We start from the raw sequence: 22,773 nt of genomic DNA, 5'->3' as shown, positions 1-22,773 counted from the left end.
ACCTGCTCTTGTTATCTATTGCTGACCAGCACATATCTGACAGGTATGCCATATGCCAGGCCAGCAAACAGAAAATCACCGTGCAAAAGAAATTATCCACAAACCTTTGTTTCTTGTTTTGATGCAGGTTTGAGTAGTAATTGTGGGAATCATGTTTACAATGCATTCGTCCCTGCCTGGGTCAATTTAGTATGGTGTTTACTGCATCTGAGGAAATCGGCTCCTTTGGAAGACGGTTGTCTCTCGAGATATTTCTTGATGCTGCAATCATCCAGGAACAGATACACTTTCTACTCTGCCACTGGTTTTGAGCAACAAGCTTTTTATACGTGCCCTCAGAGAATTCAGAATGGCTCTATATGGGAAAAATCCAATCTCATTCCTATATTGGCACAACCTTTGAATCCTTTGCTTTACTTCTACAGATCATAGAGAATGCTCCTAGCGCTTTTGTGTAACAGATAAAAAGGTACACAGAGGGGAGGACTGAAAGCCTGGTATTGCTGTGGAAGAGAGCTAAGATTAGAACTACACCTGAAGATCATTTCCACTTTCAAGCATTCTCAGTTTAGTCTTACAATGTGTACCCTAACACTGTAATGCCTCTCTTAGACAGTTAAAGTGCTCTTACATTTTACTTCTCTGATACTGACAGGCACTCTCGCACTGTGTACAAGCTTCTGTCTGGGAAGTACACAATTTCTTTTTCTTTGCTGCTGTGTACAGCTAAATTTAGAAGGTGAATCTGTACTTGATCAAACTTTTTCAAACTTGGCACTTCCACATTTTTTGATCATAAACAGTGACATGCCAGAAAAGCATGTTATAACACAAATCTGAGCTGTGGCCAGACAGTAAGGCAGAAAATAAAAAATAAATTAGACTTACATTTCCTAGACCATTCTGAGAAAATTATGTAACCTAGTCCTAGTAGTAGCATAGTGATACCATTTGCGTCACTGAAATTGATTTATAAGGTCACCATTCTCTAAGGAACTATTGCTTCAAGTGTTAGTAATATGAGTGTGAATATTTGTTTAGACAGGACTTTCATCAGTTTGGATATATTTAAGTAAATTATTTTAAAAGAGAAATACTTTAAAATTACAAAAAAGCAATGAAAGCAGATCATTAAAACCCTTAACATTTTACCAAAATATGTTTCAGAGGGTATATCATAAGGAGTTTCTTATTAACAAGTATCTACTGACAGCCTCAGAGCTCAGGTTCTTGGCTGATGCAGTAGGTCAGTCATAGAGAAAGGGCAAGTCTCAATAGCACTCAACAGCCACTTACATACCCTGCTCAAAGTACCCAGAGACTGACATTTTTAAGTTAATGATTTTATTGAAATGAGTGAGTTCAGGTCTAAAATACAGCTGTAGCCATGCATCCAAATCTGGCCCAGGGAATTCACATTACACATTTTGAGTATGTGGAACAGGTAAATAGTGATCATCTATAAACATTTTAGTCTAAATGCCCTGCCCAAAATCAGATAGGAGCCCTTTGTCAGGGACACAGGAATACTCTGTGCTAATGGAATAACAAAAGATTCAAATGACTTTTTTTTCTCTTTCAAAAACATCAATGTTTGCATCTCTGGATAAAAATGGGATATTTTATATTGGGCCTTGACTCAGGATAGATTACATATTGGCACAAATCACAATTAGAGTTGTTCCAGTGTACTCCTTCAGGTTTTAAAGGGCTCCTGAATTAACTGTGCATTTGTTTGAAGTTAATCATGCAGGTTTAAGTCTTCAGCATCAAACTTTTATGTCAAGTATGTTGTGGTGGCTCAGATTAAGCAGAATTCTAGAAATGGTACCTTTAATTTAACATTTTAGCAAACCTCTTATGGAAGTCAACAGGACTTCTCCTGAATTAAAAGTGTAGCATTTTCCCCACTATTTGTGTTAAGTCAGACAAACTAGTAATTTTCTCCTTGTCATCAAAGAAGACAGTTCTAAAATGCTCTCCACACAGAAGCACACAGTCAGCTGTCAGGAAAAAAAATGAAATTAAGGAAGATCAGAAAACACTGAAGAACAATACTTCCACAAGTAAAACTTGGGGGTAACTTCAGGACAGAAAGAAGGAGGGCATTTAAAGCTTATTTTTTGAGAGGTTTTTGGATATGAGAAGTGTATTTCCTGTGGAAATGCAAAAATTAAAGTGGCTTTGAGATATTTATGTCCCAGTATCAATATTCTAGGAGGCAGTAGGAAGATTTTCTTGGCACATCATCATCTGTAGCACATCATCACCTAACACAGAAATGAACCAGAGACACTGTGAAACACTATGTAAAATGAGATTGGAATTTTTCAGTGTGGTAACTTTTATGGTGCCATGTCAGCTTAATGTTAGAGAGATAGAATGACTTGAAAATGCAGCAAAATCATCATATAAATTCTTGCTATTAACATATTTTCCAATATTAATGACATGAAAGTGGCTTGAGAGATTTCATTTATTTCTTATTGAATATGACAATATCTTGATACTTTCTCCACATCAGATTTGTGTCTGTACTGACTTCTGTTTAGAGATAATAGTTGTCAAATCCAAGATTCATTAAATAATGGGAAAAAGCCCAAGAAGAACAAGGCTGCATGGGAGAACACATAAGACCTGGGATACTTAGGTGATGTGTGCTTGTAGAACTGAGTGGACAGAAGGACTGCCAGGATGGAGATTCAGCTGTTCCAGCTACTCCATGCCTGAGGCTTTGAGGGAAGCATCAAGAAATGTGATAATCGGAGAATGATTGAACTTTTCGACAAATGTCTTCGTTTGCTTCACCAGCTCTTGGCTCATCAGCTCTGCAGGAAGAATGTGATTAGAAGACAGTTATCCTCTTTAATGCAGGAATAGTGTTTCGCCTCCAGCCTGCTTTAGGAAAATGGTGCTTCTTTCCCCAAAGTGAAACTCCAGAGAAAAAGTTGACACTATCTTCTACAAAGCAGAGATGAGTGAAAGGAAGAGCCACCAGTGAATGCCAGCCCAGCACCCTTGCTTTGAGGCTGAGCAAGGGTTGGAAAGCGTCATCAGGACCCCAGACCCGTGGTCCTTCAAAATTGTGCAGCACGCTCCTGGCTCCTGGCTGCCTGGCCTGTCTTGCACCTTCATCCCCGGTGTGATGGCACCCACCACAAGGCACTTTATGCCACTCCCCACTCAGTGTCAGCTGGATGCAGGCAGAATAGTGTTCCTGTGGCTTTTCCTCTCTTTGACCAGATGGGGAGGCTGTGGGCAATGAGGGCATTTCAGAAATATGTCCTTCCCTGCCTTTTGATGGTTGTGGGAGGAATAAGAACATCTCAAAAGCATATAGAGAAGACAAAAATCCCTGTAAATAGAAGAGCAAAAGAGGTGGAATATTAAACCTTGCAACCACTGAGGTCAGAGGCAAATCTGTGAGACCAGTCCTTCTGCAACAAGATTGGAAGGCAGAGAGAGATGGAAGCTTGAAAATTTTCAAAAAGAAATTGTTTTTTTTTGTTTTCTTAGTTGCACTGCAAATTAGATGTGGGAAATATCAAATACTTCATGCCTTGGCAGAAGCTTGTTTTTCCCTATGAGAAATGAAATCGAGAAGAATTTATTTGAAAACTTTTATAATGGAGAGAATGTTTTGGGGTTTTGTAAGCCAAAGACCAAATGTCTTGAAGGCTGAAAAGGGAATATTTTTTTTATTTTATTTTGTCAGCAGCAACTATGTGTTTTATGAGGCAACAAAACCCTTCAACAGCTATTTTATGCACGTTCATTTCCTAGTAGAACATTTTCATCCATTTCTTTCCCCATTTTTGCCACAGTCTCCATTAAACTCTTTATTTTGCCATTTCCTCTTCTCATTTTTTGGTCTATATCAGAGTTTGCAAAGTGGACCTACAGATTTGGGGTTTTTTTTCAGAGAAGCTCTGTCTGGTTTATAAAGAAAAGTTGGAAACAGTATCTAAAGTGGCTAAATGGCTGTGGCCCCTCTCTCACTGCTGCTCTCCTGCCTAGAGCTGTGATTTTTTATTCACATTCAGTTTTCAGAGTAGACAAGATTTCTAGTTCCACTTTGCACTGGTAATCTGTAGCTGTGATACCACTTAGCAGTTCATATTTTTTAAAACAATCCTTTCAATTTTAATCCAATAAATGGTTTATTGTCAACACCCTGTGCAATTGTATGGTTTCATAGCTTTGTTTGACAACATCTTGAAAAAACCTTTAGCTGTAAATCTATAAAGAAAGCCTAATTTTCACCTTAATTCCAGACACAAAAGAATAAATAGAAAAACTAGAAAACTATATACCTGTTTACTGATATCTGGGACAGACTTGAAGATGGTAACCATTGCAGAGATTGACTCTGCAGCCTCAGCAACTTTGATAGCAAATAGAAAGTTTAAAATCACCAGCTGCAGCATTTTCAGAATCTAAAAAATAGTGAAAGTGCAAAACATCTTTCAGTTTGAAACTACAGAGAGCAGCATCTGTTACATTATGACTTATAAATAAGAGAAGAAAGAAAAACCAAAGACATTTGTATATTTAGGAAGGCTTTATTTTGGATCAGAGGGACATATTTCTCATGTGAAAGAAAGCAAAATTACTATATCATGTCCAAAAAATTTGTCATAACCTGCCTAGTTATTTTCATAATAGAATAGTTGGGTTTTTTTTTTCCTTAAACAAAAGAGGATTGGTTCTTTGGAGAACCTAGTCTTAGACATACTTAGAGTACAGATTCACAGCCTGGTTTTGGATGCTTAAGTGGCAACAGAATTTGAGTTAATGACCTGAGAGAGCCAGAGGTTAGTGCTCCAGTGGTTTCCAAAAGCTCCATCAGCAGGAGTCTTGATCTTTTGCTTATATTTTTCTTTTTTTTGTGAGGTGCCAGATGCCTGTCATGCTGCATAAAGAAACAAAACATCTTCACTCATCAGGACAGTGAGAAGTAAAAATGCATGTTGATAACACTGAAATGCTAGAATGAATTTTTTTCTGCAGTGCTAATGTTAGCCTGTCTCAGCAGTGGTTGGAAGCAAAGCAATGAGAGACAAAAGCTCCTCTTGAAAAGTCCTACTCTCTGTTAGGAATTTGCATCTTGGTTCTTGATAGCAATTCAAACTTTTTGTACAAAATTATGCTAATGATGGATTTGTCAAGAGGTCTGTTGAAGACACTGACAATTGCCTGGATAACTCCAGGGCAACTCTGGTAATCATACTTGTGTAGTTACAAGATTGTGAGAGAAATATAATTAAGAAATATAAGTCAAAGATAAGATGCAGGAAAAAGACAATCTTGTTCAGTGAGTCCAGACCTCTAGTACCATCTTGCTTTTCCTTTTCCTATGACTCTTACTTTTCCATTCAAATTACATCTTTAATGCCACCATTACTTTTATATTTGCCTAATTTGTTTCCTGGAATCAGAGAAGGGATCAGTGGGTGGCTGATTTCCCCACTGAAATGTTTATATCAGCTTGTCTGGAGTTCAGTGGGCCTAGGGAAGTTTGATCACCACTCCTTGTCAGCAGTTCTGTGAAAGCTTCACAGGAGACAGCTGTGGTTCTCACAATCAAGTTAACAGACCACTGTGGCTATGGTCACAGCTAAGGCACTCCAAAGACAGCTCACTCCTCAGGTCAGCATGTGGTCCATGCTGGCTTTGCAGGACAATCCTTTGATGCCTGTAATTAATAACTCCCTTTTCCAGGAAAAGGTTGGAGTGACATTGGCCCACCAACTCTGGAGAGAGGATAGATGAAAAGTACTTCTACACAGCACCTTTTCTTTTCTGCAACTTATTGTTTTCATTCAAAGTTACTGACTGAAGTCGAGCTATACACTCTGGAGCTTGTTGGATTTCTTTGCCAGGGGACCCTCTTGTTTGCATAATGGGATCAGCTGGTCATGGCAGGTTATGTGATGCTGGCAGCTGCCTCTTTTCAAACAGCTTTAGTGTCTCCGAGTCCCAAGCCAATTGCAAGGTTGAGACACAAAGTCTTTTGGGAGCTCAGTCTTTATTAAGCAACATGGAGAAACCTGTTGTTTTAAAAATTTGAAGCGAATGAGAAGAATGATTGACTACTTTATGGCTATCTCTACCAGCAATTTTGCTAATCCAGAGAAAGATCAGTGAAAAAAAGGGAATAAAGTGGGTCTACTTTTCATATGTTTTAAATGGTTAAGAATTTATTCCCAAATATATTTTCACCACTGGAATAGCACAGAAAAAGGTTTCACAAACATTTACTACTTTCCAGCCGGGTGTTAATTATGTAAGTCGCATGCATTGTTTCTGCTTTCTGGCTGAGTGACTTAGGTAACCACCCATTTCAATAAAAATTATAATAATCAACCTTAAACGTGTTGGGGTTTTGTTTGTTTGCTTTCTGAATAACTCAGCATTCAAAGTGAAAATCAATGTTTTGAACATCAGTGGAAGTGAAGCTTGACTGCATGAATATTTACTGACAGCTAGGATGTCAGATTGGCAAATCAAATGAATCAAATTTGGGATTGCTTGTTACTATTGTTAATAATAAGTGGTTGTGGGACAGTATTACTTAGTATTCTTTCAATCTTCAAAATACAGGAAAAGCATACAACTAAGAGAGTGTGAACTTCAAAGTTACACTGTAAGCATAAAACACAGGGGGCTTACTAGCTTTGGAACAAATGTTTGCACAATTTTCCCTCTTTTTCCCCTGTCCCTTTTGTCTCTCTCTCTTACAAAAATACACTCTTTTTCCAATTATGAGCCACTATGAAAAAATGATATAAAGTTACCACTTCATATTCCCCAAGATAGGGCTGAATAAAGCTTTTAATTTCTGTAACTTCTACAAGTGCTTTGTCTTAGAAAGAAGAGAGGAATCAAACCACACTGATCACGTCTGTGATGTCAAAAGATTCAGTTCTATTTCTGATGAACTTTTACAATTTCATCTGCAGAGAGATCTGCTACAAAAAACCTCTCTCTTAGAGCCAGAATAGAAACCTATCAGTGGCTTGTGTTCTTCATAGAAGTAAGAGGGTTGGATAAATATCCCTAAAACTTTTCTGTGTGCATTGGCAAACTTAGTATTTAACTCTTTAGATGCTGTTTAAAAACTTCCAGACAGATTATTTATTCAAAATTGAAGTTCTGTCAAAATAATTGTCTGGCAAGATTGCTTATTGAAAGATCATATCTTAAGTAAATTTTCATAAACTGATGAGTAAATCCATAAGTAAAAAAAACCCCAGATCACTGGATTTAAATTTTAAAAAGTAAGCTTTTAAAGTAGAAATACTAGTCTAAAAGTTATAATATGTAATCAAGGCATAAAATCATGCACAGAAAACTATATACTCAATCCAAAGGGTTAGAACATGACATTTCAAACATTGAATCCCTTCTGTGGATTAAGAATAAGATGCAGACAGGAATTTATTTTTGAATAAGCTGTCAACATAATGTTTGAAATAATGCTTACGTTCAAAAAAATCCATAGTCAAATAATAACAGGATAAAAAAAAATCATATATCTTTTCCACTTGCAAGAACAGTTTGTCACACAGAGGCAGAATCAGCCACAGAATTACCAGCAAAGTGAAAGAAAGCTTCAGCAGCCTTCACTAGCTGTGGCTAGCAAAATGCACAGTCCTACATTACCTGATGTGGTTGCAGAACCCTGTGTTTAAGCCAGGGGTGCTTCCATCCATTCAAGGATCAGTTCAAATTTTATTTATTTATTTATTTATTTATTTATTTGTTTGTTTATTTATTTATTTATTTTGCCAGGTAGGTGAAGACCCTCATAACAGAGGCACACACTAACTGCAATGTTAGAAAAGAGTGAAGTTCATAACCCCTAGTAAGATTACAGCAATGCACCATATGAAATCAGAGTGAGAAGAGACAGATGGTACAGAGCCTGGTCAAAAGTCACAGGAAATCAATGGCAGATCATCTGCAGACTTCAGGGGGGTGGGATTGAAACTCAAACATCTAATCTAAGGTCTGATCCTCACTTTACCTGTAAATTTGGACAAGGTATTTCTATTTTATAGCCTTCATTTCTTTCTGAAATGGTTTCAAGGCTTCAGTTAGTGTTTCAGAAGAGTGCCAAAACCTTAAATGAAAATATGAACAATTACGGAAATATGAACCATTATTAACAAACCAAAAATATGGGATTTTTGCCTTAATTGAAAACAAGTAGCAGGAAGAGGAGAATACGTATAAAGTGCACTTAAACTGCTGACTTACAAATTCAATTAGAGAGATATTGCAGGAGCATATATGAAATATATAAGAATACTGAAGAAAAGCAATAAAGCATCCAAAACCACCCAAATGTCTGTCATACAAAACCTTCCTCCCTTCTCCCCCCCTGAAAATCCACAGGTACTGAATATATTGGCAAAACAAAAAGAGAAAGCAAGCCAGCACTTGCAAACGTAAACAACAAACAAACTTTGCAAACAAAGCAAGCCAGCACTTGCAAAAATAAAACCATTCAGGGAATCTCAATGAATAATAATCTGACTACTTATCATTTACATAATGAAGGAAACATTTTTGCCAAGGGCTCAGTGCTAGTGCAATTTAGCAAAATTGTGAGTGAAGAAAAAGGGGTATTGTCAACATGCACATCAAAATGTTATTTGCTTTCATATTGGGATATTAAAAACTTCCCTTTCTGAGTCTGGATCACCCATATTTCAAGCTCCATGAGAGTGTTTTACTAAGAGCTAATTAATCCTTCTGGTTGTTCAAATACGTGTATATACATAACTGCACCTTTTTGCATAATTTTAGCCTTACCATTTTTGCAAATTAGAAATCAGTTACTCAGACAGTTTAAGCCAAAAGGACATTTTAATTGAATTGGCATGATTCTTAGAGTTGTACTTTACAATTGTAGTTTTCAGTAGTACTGATCTTGGGAAAAGCATTCTCTGCACTTAGAGAAAATTCTGTGTTATTCAGAACTGACCTTATATCCTGAAATGACAGTTTTCTACAAATTTTGCTGTGTTCCTCAACCATCTCTTTGCAGGCATGTTTTTAAGTGCCCTCACAAAGGTTTTAGGTACTAAACATAAAATATTCTTGGGCCAATAAGTTTTTTCATAAGTGTAGTTTTGCCAAGTATTTTCATGCAGGCAAAAGTATAAGTCCTTTTGTCTACAAACTGCAGTATAGTAAAAATTCAAGGCTATTTTTATACACATCAATTCTCCCTATATATTAATAATAGATATTAAAAAAATTAATTCCAAAAGTTAACTTAAAAACATAGTTCTAATACATGTAATTAGGTGTAGTGTAATATATGTCTATAAAGCCACACTAATGTGAGCTAAAGTCACTGTGGTACTTTCCTAACATTCTCTGACAGCTATATAATAAAAAGCATGTATGACAATGATATGTAATTTTTAAACAGGGTTAAATTCTCTCTATGTTAATGAAATCCTGAGAAATGTGACTAATGTATTTCAATTTCACATGAAGAGAGTCTGGTTTATCCATGATAATGTAGTATAACCCAAAAGGAATCCATCCACAGCTGTTGAATAGCATATGTAAAAGATGGGATGTGGGAGCAGTCAAGTCCATTACAACTAATATTGATGCCCCCCTTTGGCAATTTTACTATATAAATCAAGAATTAGTGTGCCTGAAAATAATTATCCTCTCCTCACTAGAGACAGTCCTTCTGTACTGGGATAATACTATGTGGACAATGGCTGTGGGACTGCTTTTGTCATGCTCCTCATGCAATCTGTATTTCACTGACAAACAAAGACTTTCAAGGGCAGAAGTTCAGGTTTTTACAAGTGCTAGTTGTAAACCCACAAGGTAAAATGCTCTTCTCATAAGTGTCAAGATCCTCTGTTCTCCCTCAGGTATGAGCCATCTCAGAAGGTGGGTAGCAGAGAATAATGACTACGAAAGCACTGATGTAGCTTTGAGATGAGACTTTTGCTGTGAGAACACACAGTTCATTTAAGCAGAAAAGGACTCATTATCCTGCCTTCTGTGACAAAACTTTAAAGGCTAATTTTGTTTCAGTCCTTTTGTCTGCCTGTGGAAAATGAACCATTCTATATCCTGACTGCTCTCATTTGCCTGAACAGGGTAATTTTAGGATCTGTGTTTCCTGATTTTAACAACAATTAGTCCTTTGGGTATTGCTGAAGCAGTTTGGATTTTTACAGCTAAACCTTCATATTTCAAGGAGTGAGGAGGCCTACAAAAATAAAAAACTATCCAGTATCTTCCCCCATGTGGGGGATTGCTTAAGCTCACTGCTATTACAACATTCCCTGTCCTGATGTACATGTTCTGCATCTGTTTTTTCTCCTCTGAAAGGGCAGGGTGCGAAAGGGAGTTCTTAAGGAAAGTTGTAGGACCCAAACCTCAGTACAAGTCTGGAAGTTGCCTGCAGGCACATGCAACCCAGATGCTTTGCCTCACCCTGTTCTCCACAAACCCTCTCCAACACTCCATAACAAGGTTCAGTAGAAAGAGCAAAAGGATCAGAAGTTACTCTTTGCCCCAGGAAGGGAGCAGTCACATTGCCTGCTCCCATCATCAGCACTGTCTTGTGCTTTTTTAACAGAGTCCATTGAATTTGTCAGTCAAGAAAGTCTCAATGGTTCTGAAAGAGATCTGTCCCCAGAGGTACCAAGGCAGGTAAAAAATTGAGTATGTCATGTTTTATCTCTGTGCCAATTTGTCTCTCCCTGACTTCAGACTGACACACTCCCCTGATTTTTCAAAGACTGAAATATTTTGGCAATCTCTTCTGGCTCCCAATAGACACAGTAACTGCATGTCTTGGCAGGCACACTCTGGACTGAGTGACCAAAGATGTAGGACAGAGCTCTCACTGGGAAGAGGTGCAGGCATTGGAGCCAATATCATGCTCTTGCTGGTGTGTGGGAAAGAGATCACGTACAACTTATGCTAGCTTAGACTCTCCCAGGCCTCAAGTCCTATTCATTTGGATAATTTTTGGAAATTTTTAGCACCCGTCCCTGGGTTCTATTTTTCAAATGTGCTTTCAGTTGAGCACTGAAATAAGCAGGTGGAGTTCAAAAAAGCTCAAACTCTTGGACTGAATTATTCCAAAATTCTGGCTGTATTTGTGGGTGATGAGTATTTGCAGATCTTGCTCTAAGAATCTTTGAAAAATGACTGACTCTTGCAGCAGAATAAGAATTACAACTGAGATTCATTTTTGCACCTATAAGGAACTGTACAGACAGATACTGTCTGAAACCTTTCCTTTCTCATCCTGCCAATGCCTTGACTCAAAAGCAATATGAAAGTTGGTCTATCTGTGGCTTATTTCATCCAATAAAGCAAGCTGCATCTAAGATGGTCTGCTCAGATAGGATCTGAGCTGTTAGCTCAAAGCCTCTTGGGAACTTAAGTGCCATTTTTATTCTGTTCTGTAAACACATGCATGAGAAAACTCCTGGAGGACTAACTTGTTAGATACCCATGAAACGTCATTTTGGTCTTGTCTGGGTCAATAAAAAACTTCTGAGAGATCTGCTAATATGCTGCAAAACCTGTTAGTTGAAGATAGTAATTTTAGTGTCCCCTCTGGGTACACTTCTCGTTCTTTGAAAGAAGGGAATCATTCACACAGGGAGATATTAACAAAAATGAGAGACCAATAAATGCACCTGTCAGTGTTCAGCAACAGCTAAAATTAATTCACAAATCCAAACAATCTGTAGAAAACTGAACACAATTACATAAGAAATTAAGTTATACAGTTGCCATGACCTTTAATCAATCATTCCAGCTGTTAATGTTAATTTTGTGATCTGAAAATCATAGTTCTATTTGCATTTTAATGGCTGTTAAATGAGAGTCATCAGGAAGAAATAGTGACAGCTTGGCCTTTTGATACCAACTTCTTCTTTCCTAATGTGATTTGGAAGATTTGGAATTCCTGTTCAGAAGGGGTTTTGTTTCAAGCCACAGCAGGCACACTGAGCCAATTTTGCAGAGGAAAAACTGGCAATTCAAAGCAACATACCTTTTTTAATCCATCTGCATCTATGAAAAGATGATAAAAAAACAGGTGAAAAAGCTGTAATGGCGACTTCATTACCCTCAGACTAACAAAACCCCTATCATCTTTTAAAGCCCTTTTCACAGATATATGCTGGTTTAATATTTTTTCTGTGAGTGGGGATGTTTGTACTTAATGAACAGAATTTTTTTGTCAAGTAGTCAATGAAATAAAACACAGAAACTGCAAGAAAACCACTGAATAACTATGAATTTTAGGATTAGTTAAATTAGTTTATTCTGCATTTACCTGACAAAAGTGTTGCATACTGGACTGCCTTACAACATAGAGACCATTCATTGCCTTATTTTGCAGGTAATGATGTTAGTGGTGTTGCATTAGATCAAAACTCTATTTAAATCTGATTATCATTCCGGAGTAACTGTCAACTTGTTGATTGCTTTAATTATTAATAAGATCTAAATGTCTGCCAACCTCTTGTGCTAGTAGCTTCCATTTTATCATTAATACATTTTCTTATTAATAGGAAGACCTTCACTGCTACGTGACAATTTATTTGTATGCAAAGTGCACAGTTCTGATTAAAATGTGATGTTCTTCCTAAATCTTCATCTAAATATCCTAGGAGACAGTCCACAAGTGAATCTTCTTCACTTAAAAAAGGAGGTCTTGGAACTACATGTTCAGAAAAGGAAGCAGTGAGCTGCAGGCAGATTTCAGAAACTGGAAAGCAAAGTCAGTATTAACAATGGAAGAAGAAAATGGTTTAGCTCTTTCCAAAGTCCTTTTTATTTAAAGCAGGTACATTGTAAGAGGAAGAGAGTTTCAGCAGATGTTTCTAGGCTGAGTTTCATAAAGGACTGAATAGCAATAGGGAAGAGGAACATTGATAAATGCCCTGCCTTTTATCACACAAGTAGGACTTCTGTCCATAAAGGCAGTCTAATTTGAATGCAATGAACAGCACACCCTCTTCTTTCCCTAAGCACACAACCTATGCATTTTCTGCTTCTACATTACTTGTACAAATAAAACTTGTAAAGGTGTTATGCATGCCACTGGGTCCGAACTCTGAAGTCAGAGCACCGACTGATGCAGGAAATTGTTGCAGGGCAGAAGGACTCCCGTGCTCATTGTGACAAGCCCTGCCCTTGTGCAGACACACCGTCCTTATGCAGCAATACTGTTGCTATCCCAACTTCCCGTTTCAAAAGCTAACCTGGAAAGAAGACTTGGCTGAAATGCAAATCAAAAGTAACAGTGTCAGGATGCCGACAGTCTGGTTCTGCTGGATTTCAGGAAGTTTGCTTCCTTAGAAATATAAGGAAGCAAAGTCAAATTTTCTGTCTGGCCAGTAACATTCCAGCCTGTAGTACAGCTTTGTGCAATGTCAGTGCAGCCGTGTGCGTGAGTTCGTGCATGTGTGTAAATGTAAGTAAGCAGCAGATGCAGTGCAGGAATGGGAGCAGATACCCCCAGTCTGAAATTCTGGCTCCACAGAACTCGGTGAGAGCTTTGCTCACACTTTTGCTGGAACCAGGCTGTCATCCTGCAGTCTGAAGTCCTTTAGTTCTTTAGACTTAGAATGGGTGAAGTGCAGGGCCCTGGGGGCTTCTCCAAGCTGGACAGAGTTAAGAACATTTGGTGTGAAATGCCTCTTCTTGTCATATTTAAGTAGGAAGAGAGAAATCTCCAAAGCTTTGGAGGTCGATTTGGCCAGATGTTCAGAAGGTCTATGGCTAATTCTATTTCTCCTCTGTGGACCTCTTCAGTTAAGTCATCAGGTCACAGATCTCCTTAGCACAAGCAGTTTTATATCTTTTTTCTAGTAATTTCAATGCTAATCAGGTTTGAAATAAGAACCAAATTTTTCCCCAGTACCTTAGAGGTTTTGTGCACATCAAGTAAATGGATAATAAACACTCTTCAAGAAGGATTGTATGTGAAAAGGATTCACCTAGATTATTTGCTGAAGAATCAGGCTTGTCCTTTATTCCCAGCCATACACATCTGTCCTGAATTTCCATTGCTGGATTAAAGGCATTAAAGAAATCCAAACAGAGTGATTACTTATTATCTTCCACCTGTTGATAAATCTTGGCATTTAAAATGTCCCTATACTATTTTTGAGACAGAAAAATTCTGTCTCAAAATCCTTCCTTCTCAGGAAACCTTCTGTGTGGTGTTTATCATGCAATACCTATCATGTTCATCTACAAACCTCAGGAATCAAGGCAGCAGATTAGCTCCAGGAGAACAGACAAATCTCAAAGGTATCCTTACAGCTATATTGCAGGTCAGAAGCTCATTGCAAATGGGACCCATTTTGTTGCTCAGAAATTGCTGAATTGCAGGAAATGTCTGCATTAATATCCTAAACAAATACATTCTTCCTATTATTCTTGATCATATCTTACATGTATTGCCTTTTAAAAATATAGATAATTTGGCATCAAACTGAAATGGTTTCAACAAATCAGACCCTAGGGTACTGTAGGGTTGGTTTTGGTTTGCCTGGTTTGTTGGTTTTTTTGGTTTGTTTTTTTTTTTTTCCAGGTAGTCAGGGCTTTAAGTCACTTTTTTTCTCTGATTTCACCATTTTTTCTGAACCCATCAGAATCGCTAGCTGCCCCTTTCAGACAGATTAGGGTTTAGGAAAAAAATACTTTTCAAAATATTTTTATCCTGATTTAAGATATTTGTAACACTTGATAGCCAGATTTGGTGTTTTGGTTTTTTTGTTTGTTTGTTTTGGTTTGGTTTTGTTTGGTTTGTTTTTTTTTTTGCAATGATGTAGCCTGGGGACTAGCACATCATGCTGGATGAACAATCTTTGTGCAAAAGTAAGCCACATTTTGATTTCTTTTTTGAAATCTTACCAGAAGCAATGAAGCAATGATAGATGATTCACAGTTTTGGTGTCATGCACCTTCCTCTTCTTCATGAATAAGCTCTTTTTTTTCCTCAGAAAACTCTTACCAAGTTTGTTCCATCTGATCATAGGTGTTTTTTAGAAGCCTTACATCATTGAGATGCACTGATAGGAGATGTGAAAAGGAGTGTAATTTCTGTCCCATTACCCAGATTGTCAGCAGTTATACCAAAATACACTTAAAAGCCATCTGGCCCATGGAAGACAGTTTTCATACAAATGGGTTTATGCCAAAAGTTTTATGAATACAAAGGATAAGTAAGAAGACTGTTGAGACTGAAGGAGAAGACTCTTGGTAAAACACCAACTATTGGGGGCTTTAATGCAACAGAACTGTGTTTCCTCATATCCCCTTTGGGAAGACAAGCTGATTGCAGTCCTGATTCCATGGCTGGAGAGGAGAGATTTGGGGATGGGCAACTTCCTGGTAAGGCAGGACCTGGAGTGGGATGATGGGAAAGTGTACAGAATGTCCCAGGTGACTCAAAGAGTGGAAGAGTGGAATCACAGTCAAACCCTGAGGACAGCACTGCTGAGACTGCTGACTCTACATCCAGAAGTGAGAGACAAGATCTGATCTTTTGGCTCTTGTGCAGCTGCCTCCAAAACTGCTTTGGCAAATCTCTGTTGCAGGTCTGCTGGATTCATTACTTCTCAGCCTCCCACCCTCTCAGCTCTTCCCAAGAGAGCCCTCCTGGGCTCCTAGCAGGGAGTATTTATAAAGTTAGCAACATCATCTTTTGTGGTAACTATGAAAAAGGGGTAAATGTTAGATATTTAACCTGGACCATGCTACTACATCCCTCAAAGAGGAGGTAACTGTTTTCTTAGCCACTTGATGGAAGGATTTATCATGTCTTGTTTAAGTGGTAAGTTTGGAATAGTTTTTGGTGTCCTGGTTGAATGAGTTTCTAGACAGTAGGATTTTTCACTTGCCTTAGGAATTAATCTTTGAAGATGGGTCTGGAATATGAGGCTTTACAGACTTAATGGTAGTAGAAAAAGCTCCAAAGAATGTAATAAAGTGAATGAACAACAAAGTAAATGGCAGTCAAATAAGTAACATAAATCTTCAAAGAGAAAAGATGCCTCAGCAGAGAACCAAATTTAATGGAGGAAAGAAATTTATCAGGAATTCAAACAGAATCTGCAGGAAGGAAGGTTAAAGTCAACTAATCAATAAACGCTTAGAAAGTTGCCATTTCCCCAAGTCTCCTAACACTCACAAAGTCCTAATCTCCGCTTCTTAAGCTGTATAGCAGAGCTGAGGTTGCAGGACAAAATAGTATATCTGGCCTGGTGCTGGCAGAATGAAACAAAGTTTCCAATATTTTCTTCATCCCTAGGACCTACAAGTAGGTTAAGCTGATTTACCAGGGCTGAACTTCTGACAGGATAGCCCTGGAGGCTATAAAACAAACAAAGTTTGCATTGTTGTTCAGAAAACTGCATTTAATAACGAAGAATGAAGATGATTTCAGCTAGAGATATATTTTAAGTAACTTTCCTGCTTTTGCTTTTAGACTAATAGATAGGAGTGTAGCACAAAACTGTAGTAAATATAACTCTGCATTACAAGAAGCACTATTAATAAGTTGCTTCTGGTGACAATGTTATTGCTCCTCATATGTGAGAACATACTGCAGGTGTCACAGGTAATTTCTTAGAGCAGTGTTCAGAATATTTACTGATAAACCTGACAGGATTATTGTTTTGGATGGGAAAATTTAGAAATAGTCTCTCTTCTGAATTTTATATGACTGATAATAAAGAGGTTAAAAGAAATTCTCCACCACTGCAGAAGTATTTACAGCAAGGTGCAGTTTTACCAACACCAGAGTAAATAAAATCCATTTTAGACTAGGCTAACATACAGCACACTGTATGGGAGTAATCCTGCTTTGGAAACTTTTGCAGTATGATTGTGCTCCTGTATACAACCTGAAACATAAATTGACAGCTTTAGGAGGAGCTTTTCATTCATTGGCATAATGGTTCAATGTGTTATGGAAATAAATTAATTTATATTCAAGGGCTTTGGAAGGACTTTTATGTAGAAAGGTGCTCAGATGCAAATTTTCAGCATATCTAAATTCACTTGACATATTTTTCTCTTAAAATGAATTATCAAACACTAGGATAATATTACGGGGGAAAAAGCATGTTTTAACCAGACACAGATATCTTATCATGGAGTGGTATTCACATATGTCCTATTACCGTAAAAAATCAGTTATTTTCTGCATTTATTTTGCATCTATCCAAGAATATGTGTGTGTGGTGTTGTACATTCGTTATTTAAAACTTCAGTCCTGCAGGAGGATACTAACAACTAGCTCCAGACCCAGGTCTGAGAGCAGCCTGTTAACAGCCAACTTCTGAAAGTGATCTGAAATCCAAGTGCAGATGTAGACCATTCTGACAGCTGCTACATCTTATGAAGATGTGGGGCAGAATATGGCATCCAAAGCAGAAGTCATAAAAGATTACTTTGCTGGAAGATGAGTGGGTGCTAATTATGCTTTCTGAAGTGTCTTTATTAGTTCCATTGTGTGATGCCCAGAAGACGATGGTGACCAGCTACAAAGTCACTTAGATCGAAAGATCCAGACTGTTTTCAGCTGTAAAAAATTAGTGGAACGTTGATTGCCTGTTTGACCCTTATGCTTCACTGCCATCAGGAAGCAGTGGAGCCCAAAGGTCCCCCCTCTCAGTCTCTACCAATACAAAGCCATGCTTTCATCCACTCAGAAATCTTAGGAGATCATAACTGCTATTGTCTTGGATCTTCCAAGTCAGAGACCACAGAAAACATTTAAACAAACAAATCTACCTTTGGAGAAGTCTAGGGCCTTAATTTTTTTCACAAGGAAGTCTTCAAGAAATATTGGCACATATGTCTAGTGAAGATATGTCCTTTCCATAAAAGCAACCTTCTGGTCAGCCAACCCACTAAAACCATTATAGGATACAAAACAATTTGATGGTGATAGGCCATAGGATTTATCCCAAACCAGCTATCATCCACTTATTCATCATAGCCTTGAATTCACAGTCGGGATTATCCAAAAGTCTCATGGAGATTTCTGAGGACTTACTAATTGTTGATGTTTGCATACATTTACAGAAGACTTCAGTGAACCTGTGAAGCTAATTAAAGGCAAATGGTTCTCTATTTAAAGAAGTGAAAAATGTAAATGTGAAGTTGGGAATCTGCTTCAGTCAAATGAGCACAGAGAAGAAGGGAGAGAAACATAATAAGGCTCTGGAAATCCCACTGCAGAAAAGCTGACTTACAGCCATAACAGGAGAAATGAATGAATTCTGAATTTTTGTCTCCTGAATGCTTAAATATTTTCAATGTTAGTCTAAAATAAGCCTTTAAATGAAACTTTAATATACTGCCGAGTAGTTCAAGGAAGTTCCTGGGAATATAATAGACCACAGTTAGGATCCAAAGTGTCAAATTCAACCCAAGAGTCTGTGCTGCCATCCCTGCAGCTCAAAGCGAAGTAATGCCCCTCAGGCACTAGCTGAGTCTTGATCATACCCTACCTATATAGTACCAGCTACCAAAAGCCAACACGTAGGTGGCCAAGGAAGCAGATATGGGTATCACTTTGAAAGGTTGCTTTTTGACAGCTCAATAGCCTACCCAGCAACCTCTAAAACACCATTTTCTGTGGATCTCATAATGATTCAGGTTCCTAGGAAGTCATACAGACCCTGTTTACCCCAGCAGCACAGAAGATGTGTGTAGAGCCAACAAGTTCTCACTCACCTGCTATGTTTATTCTTGCTCTGCTTGTGCTGCTCGGGCTAAATCGCAGGCACATATGTCACAAATCCTCTGGGATTCACAAACTGCAAAATTTAAACACTGTAGGTTCAATGCGCCTCTGCTGAGGTGGCAGCCTTTTTGATCTCTTTTGTGCAGACAGCAGCAGAAGTGGAAGGATGTGAGGAAAGGAAAGACTTTTTCTCCCAAAACTGGGTTGGTTGACTGAATTCCATGGTCTTCTGCACTGGTCTGTCCTACTGTTTTTCCCTCTAATGATTAGTCCCTGATCCCTCTCTACTCAGCTGCCTTGAGGCTCCCTGCAAGCTCTGCCATCGCTTGCTTATGCAGGATGTAAGCTTTACACACTCTCCACAGTTTCCCAGGGGATGCTTCCAACCCCAAGTGGTTTCTAGCTGAATGTGTATTTGCAAATTGATAATTTTGCATCATGCTGCTTAGCCCTGGGCAGTGCTGTATTAGGGCTTAATTCCCCCATGGGCTCGTGAGCAGAAACTACAAAGACTGGAAGTAGAGCAGAGTGCTGGTGCTGGCAGCCTCAGAGGTAGCTGCTGGCAGCCCAGAGTAGCAGGGAGGACTCTGGGTCCCAGGACGTGATGGACAAGCTGCTGCAACCAGCTGAGACATTCACTTTCTTCCCATTCACTGCCTAATGAAAGTCAGAGTCTGACCTCTGGGTCTGGAGCCTCTCCCGAGGATACAGAGAGCCACACTGCACTCCCAGGGCTTTACTCAGTGGAGTAGCCCAGCATAGCCAGGTGTGCCATGCACAACATTCAGCCTCAGCAGGAAAGCACATCTATAGGCAATGCCCTGCACTGGCAAACAGAGTATGCACCAGCTTTGCTGGCAGGAAACCTCCCAAAAACTTTAAAGTGGGGACACAGGCAACTCTTCCCTGCCAGCTGTGGAGCTGTTCTCCCACAGCAGCCCTTCAAGCCTCAGGGCTGCAGTGTTTTCCCCTCCAGACAAGAAAACATAACAAGAGAGAGGAAAGGGATAGTCTGAACAGGAGAGCAGCTAGGAGGGAGTGAAAGATGAAGGATACTAGGAAGCAAAATGTAGTTCAGCCTTAGGAAGTCACATTTATTTTGAGCAGTGCAGGAGCTAGCTGGGAAGAAGAGCAAGTGAATAGCTCATGTGTAAATAATAGCTGGGTAGTTATTGTGCTAAAGGACTCGGAAATTCTCACTGATGAGAGGAAGTCTGATGTAGCTGTCATTGCAGAGCATTAACAGGGTGATTCATGTGAATGGAGTCTTTGAAATCAGTGCGTAGTTCTTGTAGGAAGGACTGAGGGGGAGGGAGGGCACCCTGCACTACCCCCTTTACAATGATCAGAAACTGGAGGAGTGTGAAAACATGCAAATTATAAACTCCAGAAAGGAGTTGGGGAGTGAGGAGTAATGAAGTGATGAGATCTGCTACAAAACACTAAATCAAACCAGAAAGTAGGATGAATTATTCCTAAAGCATCTGTCTGCACTGAAGGATAAAAATTGCATTTTTATAGAGAACTCAAGTTTGGAAGATCTCATGCAACTGGTAGTAAAACATTACAAGTTTTAGAGATTGAACTTTTTTTCTTTCCACGAAAGGAGATTGCATGTGACAGCAATCTCCTTTTGGAGACTCATTCTAACATTAATACTAGGACTACAAATTGTTGATCAAGGCTTATGTGATCTTCTTACATTCATTATGGACAAAAGACAGTTCTAACTAGTAATATTTATATTTGGAGCTTCACAGAAACAAACTTCTCATCCTTAATGAACATTAAAGAGAATTTGACCAGAGGATGAATAAAAGGCAGAAAAAAAAACCTCCTGAAAATCAGGAGCTGTTTAAGAAGTTTGCTAGATGGGCAAGAAGCCATGGCCTAGAGTCAAGAGCAGGGACAGCTTTGGCAGAAAGCTCAGGGTAGTTGAGAGAAGAAGCCCATGACAACAGATTTCTTAAAGCACAAAGGGCTATAAAGGGACAGTGAACTGTTGCACAGAGACAACCACAGCATATGGCTTCTAGCACAGCACACGGATGTCCTTGGATATTGGCAATTTTTCTACAGCTCATCAGGCCTTTCAGAGGGAGCTGCTGCAGAAGCCCATCCTCTAGGAGGGTGACTCTGGCTGAATGACAAGGATAACCCATGCAGCAGCAGTGCCGGGCCGGCCTCAGAAAGTTAGCAGTTGCTTTCAGCCTGCCATAAAAATTCTGACACTGGGAAAAACAAGTACCTTTGGTGTCCCTTGAGGAACTACACTTTACTCTTTGTGAATGGAGAGCCTGTGTTTGAAAAAAAGGTAATTTTAACTGGAAGAAAGGAACTTAAATATGGGAGGGGGGGTGGGTGGGAGGGGGGGTGGGTGGGTGGGGGGGCGAAATCCAACTCAACAGCAGCAGCAAATCAGGGAGCCCTCATGGTTGTTGTACATGTTGTACAAATAACATGTGAAACATCTGATTAGAGACTAACCTCCAGTAGTCTTTCATCTCACCCTTCCTATATGCCTGACTGGTCAACAAATGACTGCCCTTTCCTAAGATGCTTTCCTCCCACCCTTTGGTTTGTTGAAGCCCCACTCGGAGTCTAGCGTCATTAGCTGACAAAGTCCAGCATGTGAACTCAGGCAGGCCCCCTCTCGCCTGAGGAGAAAGGATGTTGTGTTTCAGTGACAAAGCTCCTATGCCATTTGTTTTCAAATGACACGGTTTTCCAGGTGACTGTGACTCTAGAAGCTTCCTCCTGCCAGCCTGGCCCAGTCCTGCGGGCCAAGTGCTCAGCACCGACGGCGCGGACGAAGCCACACGGCCCGAGAGGCGCCGAGCCCCGCCGGGCCCTGAGGGCGGCGGCGCCGCGGGGCCGCTCGGGCGCCAGGGGGCGCTGCCGCCCAGGGGCCCCGGCGGGCCGCGCCCCGGCCGCACGTGCGCGGGGAGGGCGCGCGCGGCCGCGCGGGCCGGTGGCGCACTGCGGCACCCGCGCGCCGGCCCTCAGCGCGCCGCACCACATCCACATCCACATCCACATCCACATCCACATCCACATCCACATCCACATCCACATCCACATCCACATCCACATCCACATCCACATCCACATCCACATCCACATCCACATCCACATCCACTGCCCGCTCCGCCACGGCCCGCCCTGTCCCGCCCGCAGTGCCACGGGCCTCAGCGCAGCGCCCCGCACGCCCGCTGCAGATGGCCCTGCCCGCCCCGCGCGGCCGGCCCGGCAGCAGAGCCGCAGGTGCCCTGGCGCGCTGCCTCCCATCCGACTGTGACACCTGAGCTGGGCCGAAGCGCCCCAAACACGCGTGTTCGCGGTGCATCCCGACCTGAGGAAGGATTGCCTCACCCTCCCAACGTAGCATTGGATGGGGGGTTCAAGATACAAGGAGTCCTCACATCCTACTCTCTGCTTCTGGGGTGAAAACTGTGGGATGCTGATCTGTTTAAGCCTCTGTGTGCTCAGGAATAGTTCTCTTAAAAATATTCTTTCCTTGGAGAGGAAATTGATCCCCCTATGGGGATTTTTTAGGGACTTATTAAATCCCGAGTTTAGAAACGTTACAACTTATGAGTGTGTACAATGATGTGAATAAGTTTGAGCTTCTTTTTGGAGGTGAAAAATTCATCATATTCCATTAGAATTTGTTTCAGATGTACTTGCTCACTTTTTAAAATTTTTCCTTGTTTGAATACTCTATGATACGTGTTAGCTGGCAAGACTGATAGGTGAAAACCTAGTGACATTTTGAATGATTGCAAGAGAATTCTCATCAAAAGTAATTTTGGGATTAAAAAGCATTAGAACTGGCATTAGAATACTCTTTCTGTAAGAATGTCATCTAATCAGGCAACAGAAAACTATCATCTGATATGCACTATCAATCAATATTAACCAATACAGCTCAACAAAGAATGTTGAGTGCTGCCATAAATTTCTCTGAACAAACTATAAATCAAGAATATATGCTT

At 39.8% G+C, this 22,773-nt stretch overlaps 1 long non-coding RNA gene across 1 annotated transcript; it reads right to left on the bottom strand.

The window, feature by feature from the left end:
* Positions 1-1,360: 1,360 nt before the first annotated feature.
* LOC135300405 (uncharacterized) lies at positions 1,361-21,067 on the bottom strand. Its single transcript, XR_010362303.1, has 4 exons — positions 18,769-21,067; positions 4,800-4,912; positions 4,314-4,436; positions 1,361-3,355 (listed from the first exon to the last, which is right to left on the bottom strand). It is a non-coding gene; the product is annotated as an uncharacterized LOC135300405 (long non-coding RNA).
* Between the last annotated feature and the right edge of the window lie 1,706 nt (positions 21,068-22,773).

Source organism: Passer domesticus, chromosome 5 (assembly GCF_036417665.1).
Source record: "Passer domesticus isolate bPasDom1 chromosome 5, bPasDom1.hap1, whole genome shotgun sequence".
NCBI classification, from domain to species: domain Eukaryota; kingdom Metazoa; phylum Chordata; class Aves; order Passeriformes; family Passeridae; genus Passer; species Passer domesticus.
Note: the sequence above shows the minus strand (reverse complement) of the source record. Positions and strands in the feature narration are given on the sequence as shown.